The sequence below is a fragment of the Cetorhinus maximus genome, chromosome 3 (genome assembly GCF_964194155.1).
Source record: "Cetorhinus maximus chromosome 3, sCetMax3.hap1.1, whole genome shotgun sequence".
NCBI classification, from domain to species: Eukaryota; Metazoa; Chordata; class Chondrichthyes; order Lamniformes; family Cetorhinidae; genus Cetorhinus; species Cetorhinus maximus.
In genome coordinates this window covers 62,765,670-62,775,744 of record NC_135881.1, presented here as the reverse complement: position 1 = coordinate 62,775,744, position 10,075 = coordinate 62,765,670, and positions in this window count along the sequence as shown.

Below are 10,075 nucleotides of genomic sequence, written 5' to 3'. Positions count from 1 at the left end.
CTGCGTAAAAAACTTGTCTAAAGTTTTCTCCTCTAAAGCTTTCTCCTCTCACCTTAAATCTATGTCCCCCAGTAATTGACTCTTCCACCCTGAGAAAAAGCTTCTATCTACTCTGTCCATGCCACTCATAATTTTGTGAACTTCTATCAAGCAGCCCCTCAATCTCCGTTGCTCTAGTGAGAATAATCCTAGTTTCTCCAACCTCTCCTCATAGCTAATAACCTCCAGACCAGGCAGCATCCTGGTAAACCTCCTCTGCACCCTCTCCAATGCCTCCATATCCTTCTGGTAATGTTGCGACCAGAATTGCACGCAATATTCCAAGTGTGGCCTAACCAAGGTCCTATGCAGCTGCAGCATGATTTCCCAGCTTTTATACTCAATACCCCTGCCAATGAAGGCAAGCTTGCCATATGCCATCCTGACTACCTTATCCACCTGCGTTGCCACTTTCAGTGACCTGTGGATCCTGTACACCCAGATCCCTCTGCCCGTCAATGCACTTAAGGGTTCTGCCATTTACTGTATAATTCCTACCTGTATTAGACCTTCCAAAATGCATTACCTCACATTTGTCCGGATTAAACTCCATCTGCCATTTCTCCGCCCAAGTCTCCAACCAATCTATATCCCGTTGTATCCTTTGACAATCCTCTTCACTATCTGCAACTCCTCCAACCTTAGTGTCGTCTGCAAACTTACTAATTAGCCCAGTTACATTTTCCTCCAAATCGTTTACATAGACTACAAACAGCAAAGGTCCCAGCACTGATCCATGCAGAACACCACTAGTCACAGCTCTCCATTCAGAAAAGCAGCCTTCCACTGCTACCCTCTGTCCTCTATGATCAAGCCAATTCTGTATCCATCTTGCCAGCTCATCTCCGATCCCATGCAACTTTACCTTCTGTACCAGTCTGCCATGAGGGACCTTGTCAAAGGGCTTAATGAAATCCATGTAGATGATATCCACTGCCCTTCCATTGTCGATTATCTTTGTCACTTCCTCAAAAAACTCGATCAAGTTAGTGAGACACGACCTCCCCTTCACAAAACCATGCTGCATCTCACTAATACGCCCATTTGCTTCCAAATGGTAGTAAATCCTGTCATGAAGAAACATTGAGACTGACAGCATGTTTCTGCCTATGCCCCTTCTCACCCCCCAGCTCATCCTCATCCTGATATCTGACATAATGAGCAAGCTGCTGAAAGTGTGAACATGGACTCTGACCTAAGCCCTCTTTCCTCACACCAAACATCCCCTTCTGAGTTCCCACTTTCAGATCCCAAGCCAGCTGTCCAGCCACAGCAGCCAAGGAGGAAGAGAAAGAGACAAAGTATAGCACTAATGAAGAGGTCCTATTACTTCATCTGACACTCACAACCACCAGCTTAGATAATGGCATTGCACATACTATGAAGGCAAGTATAGAGTTGGTATCAGCATGTAGTGAGCCATCTGAGCAGGAGCAGGTTGCAGTCAGGCTAAGGGTAAAGGATAGCTTGTTTGCCAGCTCACCAGAGGGCAAAGTTGCAGACAGGATCTGATGCAGAGGACTCAACTGAGGACCGCAATAGGGAAACATCCAGGAGAGCGCTGAAGAGCATGCATATCAGATGCTGGATTCAGTGGCTGATCTGCTAGCCAGCTTCCTGTCACTGTCAAGGAGCATAGAGGAGTCACGCTCCAATTTGGCAGAGGGATGACGCAGAGCTCACCCTCTCTGCAGCAACTGCTCCATCTCCCTGTTGTGCTGCAAACCCAGAGGCACTGCACAGCTGCCACCATAGCTGGCATGGTTTCTTGGGAATTTTGTTGCCAACTTGGTGATTGAATTCTGTGACTGCCTACTATTCTGAGGAAAATGTGAGAGGGATTTTATAAAGCCCACAAGAGTGGGAAGGGAAATGTGGCCTGCAGGGAGTCTGAATTAGGTGAGGCATGAAATTTTGATCTCCCAATGGTGAGTAGAGATGCAGAGATTAAGGCCCAAATTTTTGTGGAGTCACTGAGACTCTGCATCTTAGCCAAAATAGCACTGGGACCCTGGAACTGGAACTCCAACCCCATTTTCAACAGATCAATTTTTCATTGGGGGGATGGGGGGGTGGGGTGTGATTCACACATGGGGAAACCGAACCCAGCAGGCCATTTGAACTCAATGCCAAGTCTGAGCCTGCAAGTGCAGCCACGTCCCACAGAGTGGCAAACATAACAGTGGACAATAACATGAAAATTCAATAAAGAGTAAACAAAACAACAAAACATAATTTCTTCCACAATAAAGGAAATGTCCCTTACTCCCTTGTAACCATCAATGTATGCCAACCATGAAGCGTGTCAGTAAATTTAGCTCCCTGATTAAATTAGCCTCATTAAATAATGACGATACCCACATGAATAGAGTGAAACTAATGAGACGTAAAATATTTACAAGTGAAATTTAAATTTGAAAGAAACACCACCTTTGTGCTCTCAATGAGTCTCATGTCTATGGCAATGGAGTTGGGCAGGAAAGTTTTGGCTGTGATGCAGAGCCTCCTTGTTTGACCAGGAGGCTCTTACTTTGGCAGGTTTCACCAATGAAAAGCTTTCCTCAACACGTGATAGTATGTGTGTCTCATTCATGGCATTGGCACTTTAAATTTTAATTGCAATCATGTGGAAAACGGGAAAAAGCAAGGCAGCAGAAGTGGTGCACCTTTCCAGTTCCACTGTCAGAAACGGTGCACCGCTGATAGAATTCCATCCTATAAATAACTGGGCTTTATTTGTAATCTTTTTATTTAAAACTGAAGATGCATTGCCAGTAGGGGAAAAAACTCCAAAATTCCATAGGTGGTGATCTCAATGGTTGCCCCGCTAGCGTTTTCCAACAATGCTTCCACTATTGTTTATGGGATCAGTGTACTGTGAATTCATCTGGGTGCAGGTACCACAAGGGTTTGGCAATTGCCTGTGTCGATAACAGTGGAAATTCAGCAATCCTTTCTTGAACTGGCATTGCTCTGATCAGCCCTGAGCAGTGGAAACAATTGAGGATAGCATTCATCTTTATAAAACAGTAATTTTATGCTTCAGGGGTGCACGCTGCTTGCCAGACCTGCAATGCACTGCTGCGGCCCTTGCCTTCATGTGAAGGCCAGTACACCTCATTTGGCATACTCAGCCATCACCACCTCACTGGGTCCTGAACAAGGCTCAGTGGTGGGAGCTCTCAGTTTAGGTATGCCCTCACTCTTGTCTATCAACAACAACTGTTGCTTATGCTAGGAGATCCGCTGTCATGGCATGCCACGCTCATCTGTCTTGCACCATCCTCACACATTTACTGTAGGTCATCTTCAACCACTCTGTGATATCAATCATCCAACTATGCCTAGGTCGATCCCCCTTCCTGCTGCCCTCCACTTTGCCATCTAGAAGAGATCACTGTAGCTTTTCAACAACTTACATTTATGTAGCAACTTTGATGTTATAAAACATTCCAAGGCACTTTACAGGGACATGATCAAACAAAATTTGACGTTATCAAAATCTACAAGGAGAGGATGAAAGTTCCACCTTTGAAAAACAGAAGGAAAGTCGTAAATAGTGGGGACCCAACATACCAAGGTTTCTCCCATTTCCAATGGTGTCCTGTCAGACTTTCAGCATCAGACTGTCAAAACTATCAAGGAATTTCTGGGCCCCAATAGTAAACAAGAATAGCTAGAAGGAATGGGGTTCAGCTGTACTACAGTGAGCCCAGCACTGGAGATGGTTGAGGCATCTTCTCACAGAGATTTGGAGTTGGATTTAATGGAGGCAATGATGGGGAGAGGTATTTCCCACCAGCTTGCGAGCTGGCGGGAGCCCTGCATCACTTCTTTTAGAGAAGGCATGTTTAATTGAGTGGGCCAAAATTGGCAGATGGAATATATTGTGGGAAAATGTGAATTTTGGCAAGAAGAATAGAAAAGCAGTATATTATTTAAATGTAGAGAGATTGCAGAACTCTGTGGTAAAGAGGGATATGGGTGTCCTGGTACATGAATCACAAAAAGTTAATATGCAGGTACAGCAAGTGATTAGGAAGGCAAATGGAATGTTATCATTTATTGCAAGGGGAATCAAATATAAAAGTAAGGAAATTTTGCTACAATTGTTCAGGGCATTGGTGAGACCACATCTGGAGTACTGTGTACAATTTTGGTCTCCTTACTTAAGAAAGGATATAATTGCATGAGAAACAGTTCTGAGAAAGTTCACTTGACTGATTCCTGGGATAAAGGCTTATCTTATGAGGAAAGATTGGGCGGGTTGCGCCTGTACCCATTGGAGTTTAGAAGAATGAGCGTGATCTTATTGAAAGAAGTCCTGAGGTGACTTGGTAGGGTGGATGCTGAGAAGATGTTTCCCCTTACAAGAGAGACTAGGACAAGGGGATACAGTTTAAAAATAAAGGGTCTGCCATTTAAGACAGTGATGAGGAGAAATGTTTTCTCAAAGAGGGCCATTAGTCTTTGGAATTCTCTTCCCCAGAGAAATGTGGAGGCAAGATCATTGAATATTTTTAAAGTTTGAGTTAGATAGATTCTTGATTGACAAGGGAATCACAGTTAATAGGGGGGAGGGGGGGCTGACAGGAAAGTGGAGTTGAGGCCACAATCATAACAGCCATCTGCAGAGAGGAACACAGTTAACGTTTTGAGGCCGCATGACTCTTCAACAGAACTAAGTAAAAATAGAAGAGAGGTGAAATATAAGCTGGTTTAAGGAGGGGTGGGACAAGTAGAGCTGGATAGAGGATCAGTGATAGGTGGAGATAGCCAAAAGATGACATAGACAAAAGGACAGAGGTGTTGAAGGTGACTGTCCCCGTCTCCGACTTACCCCACGTGGATTTCAACTGAAGTTCCATCCCTCATGTTTCGAACCCACCCAGGATTACAGGTATCTCCGGGACATACAACACTCCTCGGACTGCTGTTCTAGTCGCATTCTGAGATCCACACTCAGTGCCATGCGCCGCCATATGAACACACTCGACCTCTCTCTCCAGCAGCACCGCCGCACCCTTTTTCTAAGCTGCGCGTGCCCCCAGTTTCATTTTATTCTTCGTCTCATCCGACGCCTCAACAAGAAACTTTGTCTCTTTCTTTCAGGTGCAAAGGAATGCAAGCTCCAACAACTCATCGACACCAACACCCATCCAGGACCCTCCACTCCTACCTGTCCCTCTGTCCCCATCCCGTCTTCCAATCCCAGCCCCGGCCGTGTATTCACCATACCCCCTGACCTTCCCCTCTCCGATGCTGAACGTTCAGTGCTAAGTAAAGGACTTAGTTTCATACCCTTACGCCCTCATCTCAATGAATTTCGGGCTCGGCACGTTGCTGAACTCTTCTTCTGCCGCCTTCGTCTCTGCGCTCACTTCTTTGGGCAGGAGTCCTCTCCCCATTCAATGGATCCTTTTACCCACCTCCAATATTCTCCCTCCACCTGAACCCCTCCCTCTGGATTCTTACCTTCTCTTGATCTTTTCATTGAGAACTGTCGGCTTGACGTTGGTCGTCTCAATTTCTCTGCTCCTCTCACCCACTCTAACCTGTCTCTCTCTGAACTTGCTGCACTCCGTTCTCTCAGGTCCAACCCTGACATTGTCATCAAACCTGCTGACAAGGGTGGTGCTGTTGCTGTCTGGCGCACTGACCTCTACCTCGCAGAGGCTGAGCGTCAACTCGCAGACACTTCCTCCTACCTCCCCCTGGACCATGACCCCACCACTGAACATCATGCCATTGTTTCCAGGACTGTTATTGACCTCATCTCCTCTGGAGATCTTCCTTCCACAGCTTCCAACCTCATAGTCTCCCAACCTCGGACGGCCCGCTTCTACCTCCTACCCAAAATCCACAAACAGGACTGTCCCGGCAGACCGATCGTGTCAGCCTGTTCCTGCCCCACGGAACTCATTTCTCGCTATCTTGACCCCATTCTCTCTCCCCTTGTCCAGTCCCTTCCCACCTACATCCATGATTCCTCTCCACCCTACATCATATCAACAATTTCCAGTTCCCTGGCCCCAACCGCCTCCTCTTCACCATGGACGTCCAATACCTCTACACCTCCATTCCCCCACCGGGATGGTCTGATGGCTCTCCACTTATTCCTCGAACAGAGGCCTGAACAATCCCCATCCACCACTACTCTCCTCCATCTGGCTGAACTTGTTCTCTCACTGAACAATTTCTCCTTAAACTCCTCTCACTTCCTCCAAATAAAAGGTGTGGCTATAGGTACCCGCATGGGGCCCAGTTATGCCTGTTTCTTTATGGGGTATGTGGAACATTCCTTGTTCCAGTCCTACTCCAGCCCATTCCCACAACTCTTTCTCCGGTACATCGATGATTGCTTCGGTGCTGCTTCATGCTCTTGTCTGGACCTGGAAAAATTTATTAATTTTGCTTCCAATTTCCACCCCTCCATCATTTTCACATGGTCCATCTCTGACACTTCCTTTCCCTTCCTTGACCTCTCTGTCTCAATTTCTGGTGATAGACTGTCCACCAATATCCATTACAAGCCTACCAACTCCCACAGCTACCTCGACTACAGCTCCTCACACCCCGCTTCCTGTAAGGACTCCATCCCATTCTCTCAGTTCCTTCGCCTCCGTTGCATCTGTTCTGATGATGCCACTTTCAAAAACAGTTCCTCTGACATGTCTTCCTTCTTCCTTAACTGAGGTTTTCCACCCACGGTGGTTGACAGGGCCCTCAACCGTGTCCGCATCTCCCACGCATCTGCCCTCACACCTTCCTCTCCCTCTCAGAAACATGATAGGGTCCCCCTTGTCCTCACTTATCACCCCACCAGCCTCCGCATTCAAAGGATCATCCTCCACCATTTCTGCCAACTCCAGCATGATGCCACCACCAACCACATCTTCCATTCACCCCCCCTGGTGGCATTCCGCAGGGATCATTCCCTCCGGGACACCCTGGTTCACTCCTCGATCACCCCCTACACCTCAACCCCCTCCCACGGCACCTTCCCATGCAACCGCAGAAGGTGCAACACCTGCCCCTTTACTTCCCTTCTCCTCACCATCCAAGGGCCCAAACCTCCTTTCAAGTGAAGCAGCATTTCACTTGCACTTCCCTCAATTTAGTCTACTGCATTCGTTGCTCCCAATGCGGTTTCCTCTACATTGAAGAGGCCAAACGCAGATTTGGTGACCGCTTTGCAGAACACCTTCGGTCTGTCCGCAAGCATGACCCAGACCTCCCTGTTGCTTGCCATTTCAACACTCCACCCTGCTCTCAAGCCCACATGTCTGTCCTTGGCCTGCTGCATTGCTCCAGTGAAGCTCAACGCAAACTGGAGGAACAGCACCTCATCTTCTGACTAGGCACTTTACAGCCTTCCGGACTGAATATTGAGTTCAACAATTTTAGATCATGAACTCTCTCCTCCATCCCCACCCCCTTTCCGACCCCCCCACCTTTTTTTCCAATAATTTATATAGATTTTTCTTTTCCCACCTATTTCCATTATTTTTAAATAATTTCCATCCATTGTTTTATCTCTACCTTTTAGCCTATTTCGATTCCTTCACCCCACCAACACTAGGACTATCTGTACCTTGCTTGTCCTGCTTTCTACCCTTAATTAGCACATTTGTTAGATAATATCACCATTTTCAACACCTCTTTGTCCTTTTGTCTATGACATCTTTTGGCTATCTCCACCTATCACTGGCCCTCTATCCAGCTCTACTTGTCCCAGCCCCCCTTAAACCAGCTTATATTTCACCTCTCTTCTATTTTTACTTAGTTCTGTTGAAGAGTCATGCGGACTCGAAATGGTAACTGTGTTCCTCTCCGCAGATGCTGCCAGGCCTGCCGAGTTTTTCCAGGTATTTTAATTTTAATTTTAATTTTTGTTTTGGATTTCCAGCATCCGCTGTTTTTTTGCTTTTATCATATCAGCCATGATCTTATTAAATGACAGAGCAGGCTTGAGAGGCCAGATGGCCTACTCCTGCTCCTAATTCATATGTTCGTATATCTGTATTAAACTCCATCCTTGGTGTGAGCTTTGACACCATTCAAGGTAAGCTTTGCACATTGGCTGAACTGGCTTGGCGGTGCTGGATTTGGCACACTGGTAGAGCTTCTGGGCTCAGGCAATATCCTCCTCTGCCATCCTGTGTATTTTTTATATTGCCAACGGCCCACTCTCATGAGAAACTTTAGGCTTCCTCCATCATTCCTAAATCTACTTTACCATTGCCAATCTTTACTCACATCTCTTTTCACAATTACCATCTCTGCTCAATGTAAATATTAGTAGATCTCCCACTGCTTTTTTGCTATTGGTGGAAATGACATTTACTGTCAAAAATTTATTAAGTATGTAAATATATTAGCTATTTACTGAAATTGTCAAAAAATTCTAAATTAAATAAAAAGTTGCCATTTAATGGAATAACTTTGGTGCAAAAAAGTATTCATTAAATAAAAGCAGCACCCATTTGATGACAATATAGTTGACAATTGAATTGAGCAACTTTATGCAAATTTATACATTGAATAAAAGGAGCAGGCATTATTGGAATGCATTTTCTGAACAATTCATTAAGAATGAAATAAAATATGGTGCACACAAAATAATTAAACAAGAAAAAAAAAAGAACTGGAGCAAAATACTATGGATGCAGCCTGACCTGGTGATTCTTTCAGAATCTCCAATAAATAGCTAGTAAGTGAACAGTTTGGTAAACAAAAAAGGCTCTTGTAAACAACATTATCAAATGAAGGTAGATTTAGCCTAAAGTGTATTACTTTACCATAAGTAGTAGATTGAAAAGGTCCTGTGAAAAGTAAAAGAATATACATGAAGAGTAGTGCACATTTAATGAGGCGTCAAGTGTAAACAAGTTATGAACTATGATATTGATTAAAATAGAAATAAATTGATTTGAAAAAAAAACTTGAAATGAGAAACAAGGTATTGGAAGAATTTCGCAGATTTGAGAAACTTGCACTACATTGCCACACAGTACTGAAACTTCAAATTACATTCGGTTAGGTTAGATTGGTTACATTAGAAAATTCCCATTATGAAAGCCTACAGGTAGTTTGAGTTTCATCAGTGTTACCAGAAATTGTGACAATGTAATATAGATTTCTGGACAAGAAGTACGTATGTTATTGCAATTTTAGTGATATGTATGTAATTTTTCTAAATAAATACATTGCACTGAATGTACCCCCAACCCCCCAGCCCACCATCAGGGTCTCTGAATAAAATGTACCAACACGAACATTGAGTTTAATTTCTGTGGGTTCCATTCACTCACTGCTTTTCTCTCTCTCTCTGTTGCTTTTTGCAACAGGCTATAAGATAAGTGCACATGTAAAAACAGATAAGATTTCCAAAACATTTGAAATCAGGCACCAATCTTTTCCGGAGGCTGTTGTACATACCAATTATCTTGTCAGAATTTATTTTCTCTAATCTTGAACATTGGTCAATGTTCTGTGAATTGAGTTCTTGTTTCCCTTTATTCCATTGCCCAAGTTAAATAACTTGCTTGCTTCAATGTTTTTATGCCTCCTCTCAGTTTTTAGTCCAGAGAAAATAGGCTTGAGCCTTTCTTCATAACTTAGTCCCCAAATGCCTGGAATCATCCTGATCACACCCTTTCCTGTCCATTTATAAATTGTTGAGATAGGGTGTCCAAAATCACATGCTATATCTCAGAACTGGCCTAACCATTGATCTGTAAAATATACTCAAATTAACAGGATGTGAATAATTGTGTTCCCCAGGGATCTGCACTGGTGCCTCAGCCTTTTACTATATTTATTAATGGCTTAGATAAAAGAATAGAGACCTGTATATCCAAGTTTGCTAATAACACTAAGTTAGGTGGCACAGTAAGTAGTGTTGATGGGAACAGAAAGTTGCCAAGGGACATTGTTAGATTAAATGAGTGGGCAATTCCTCAGCAGATGGAGTTCAATATGGGTACATGTAAGGTCATGCACTTCGGATGAAAGAAAGATGAGTATTTTTTAA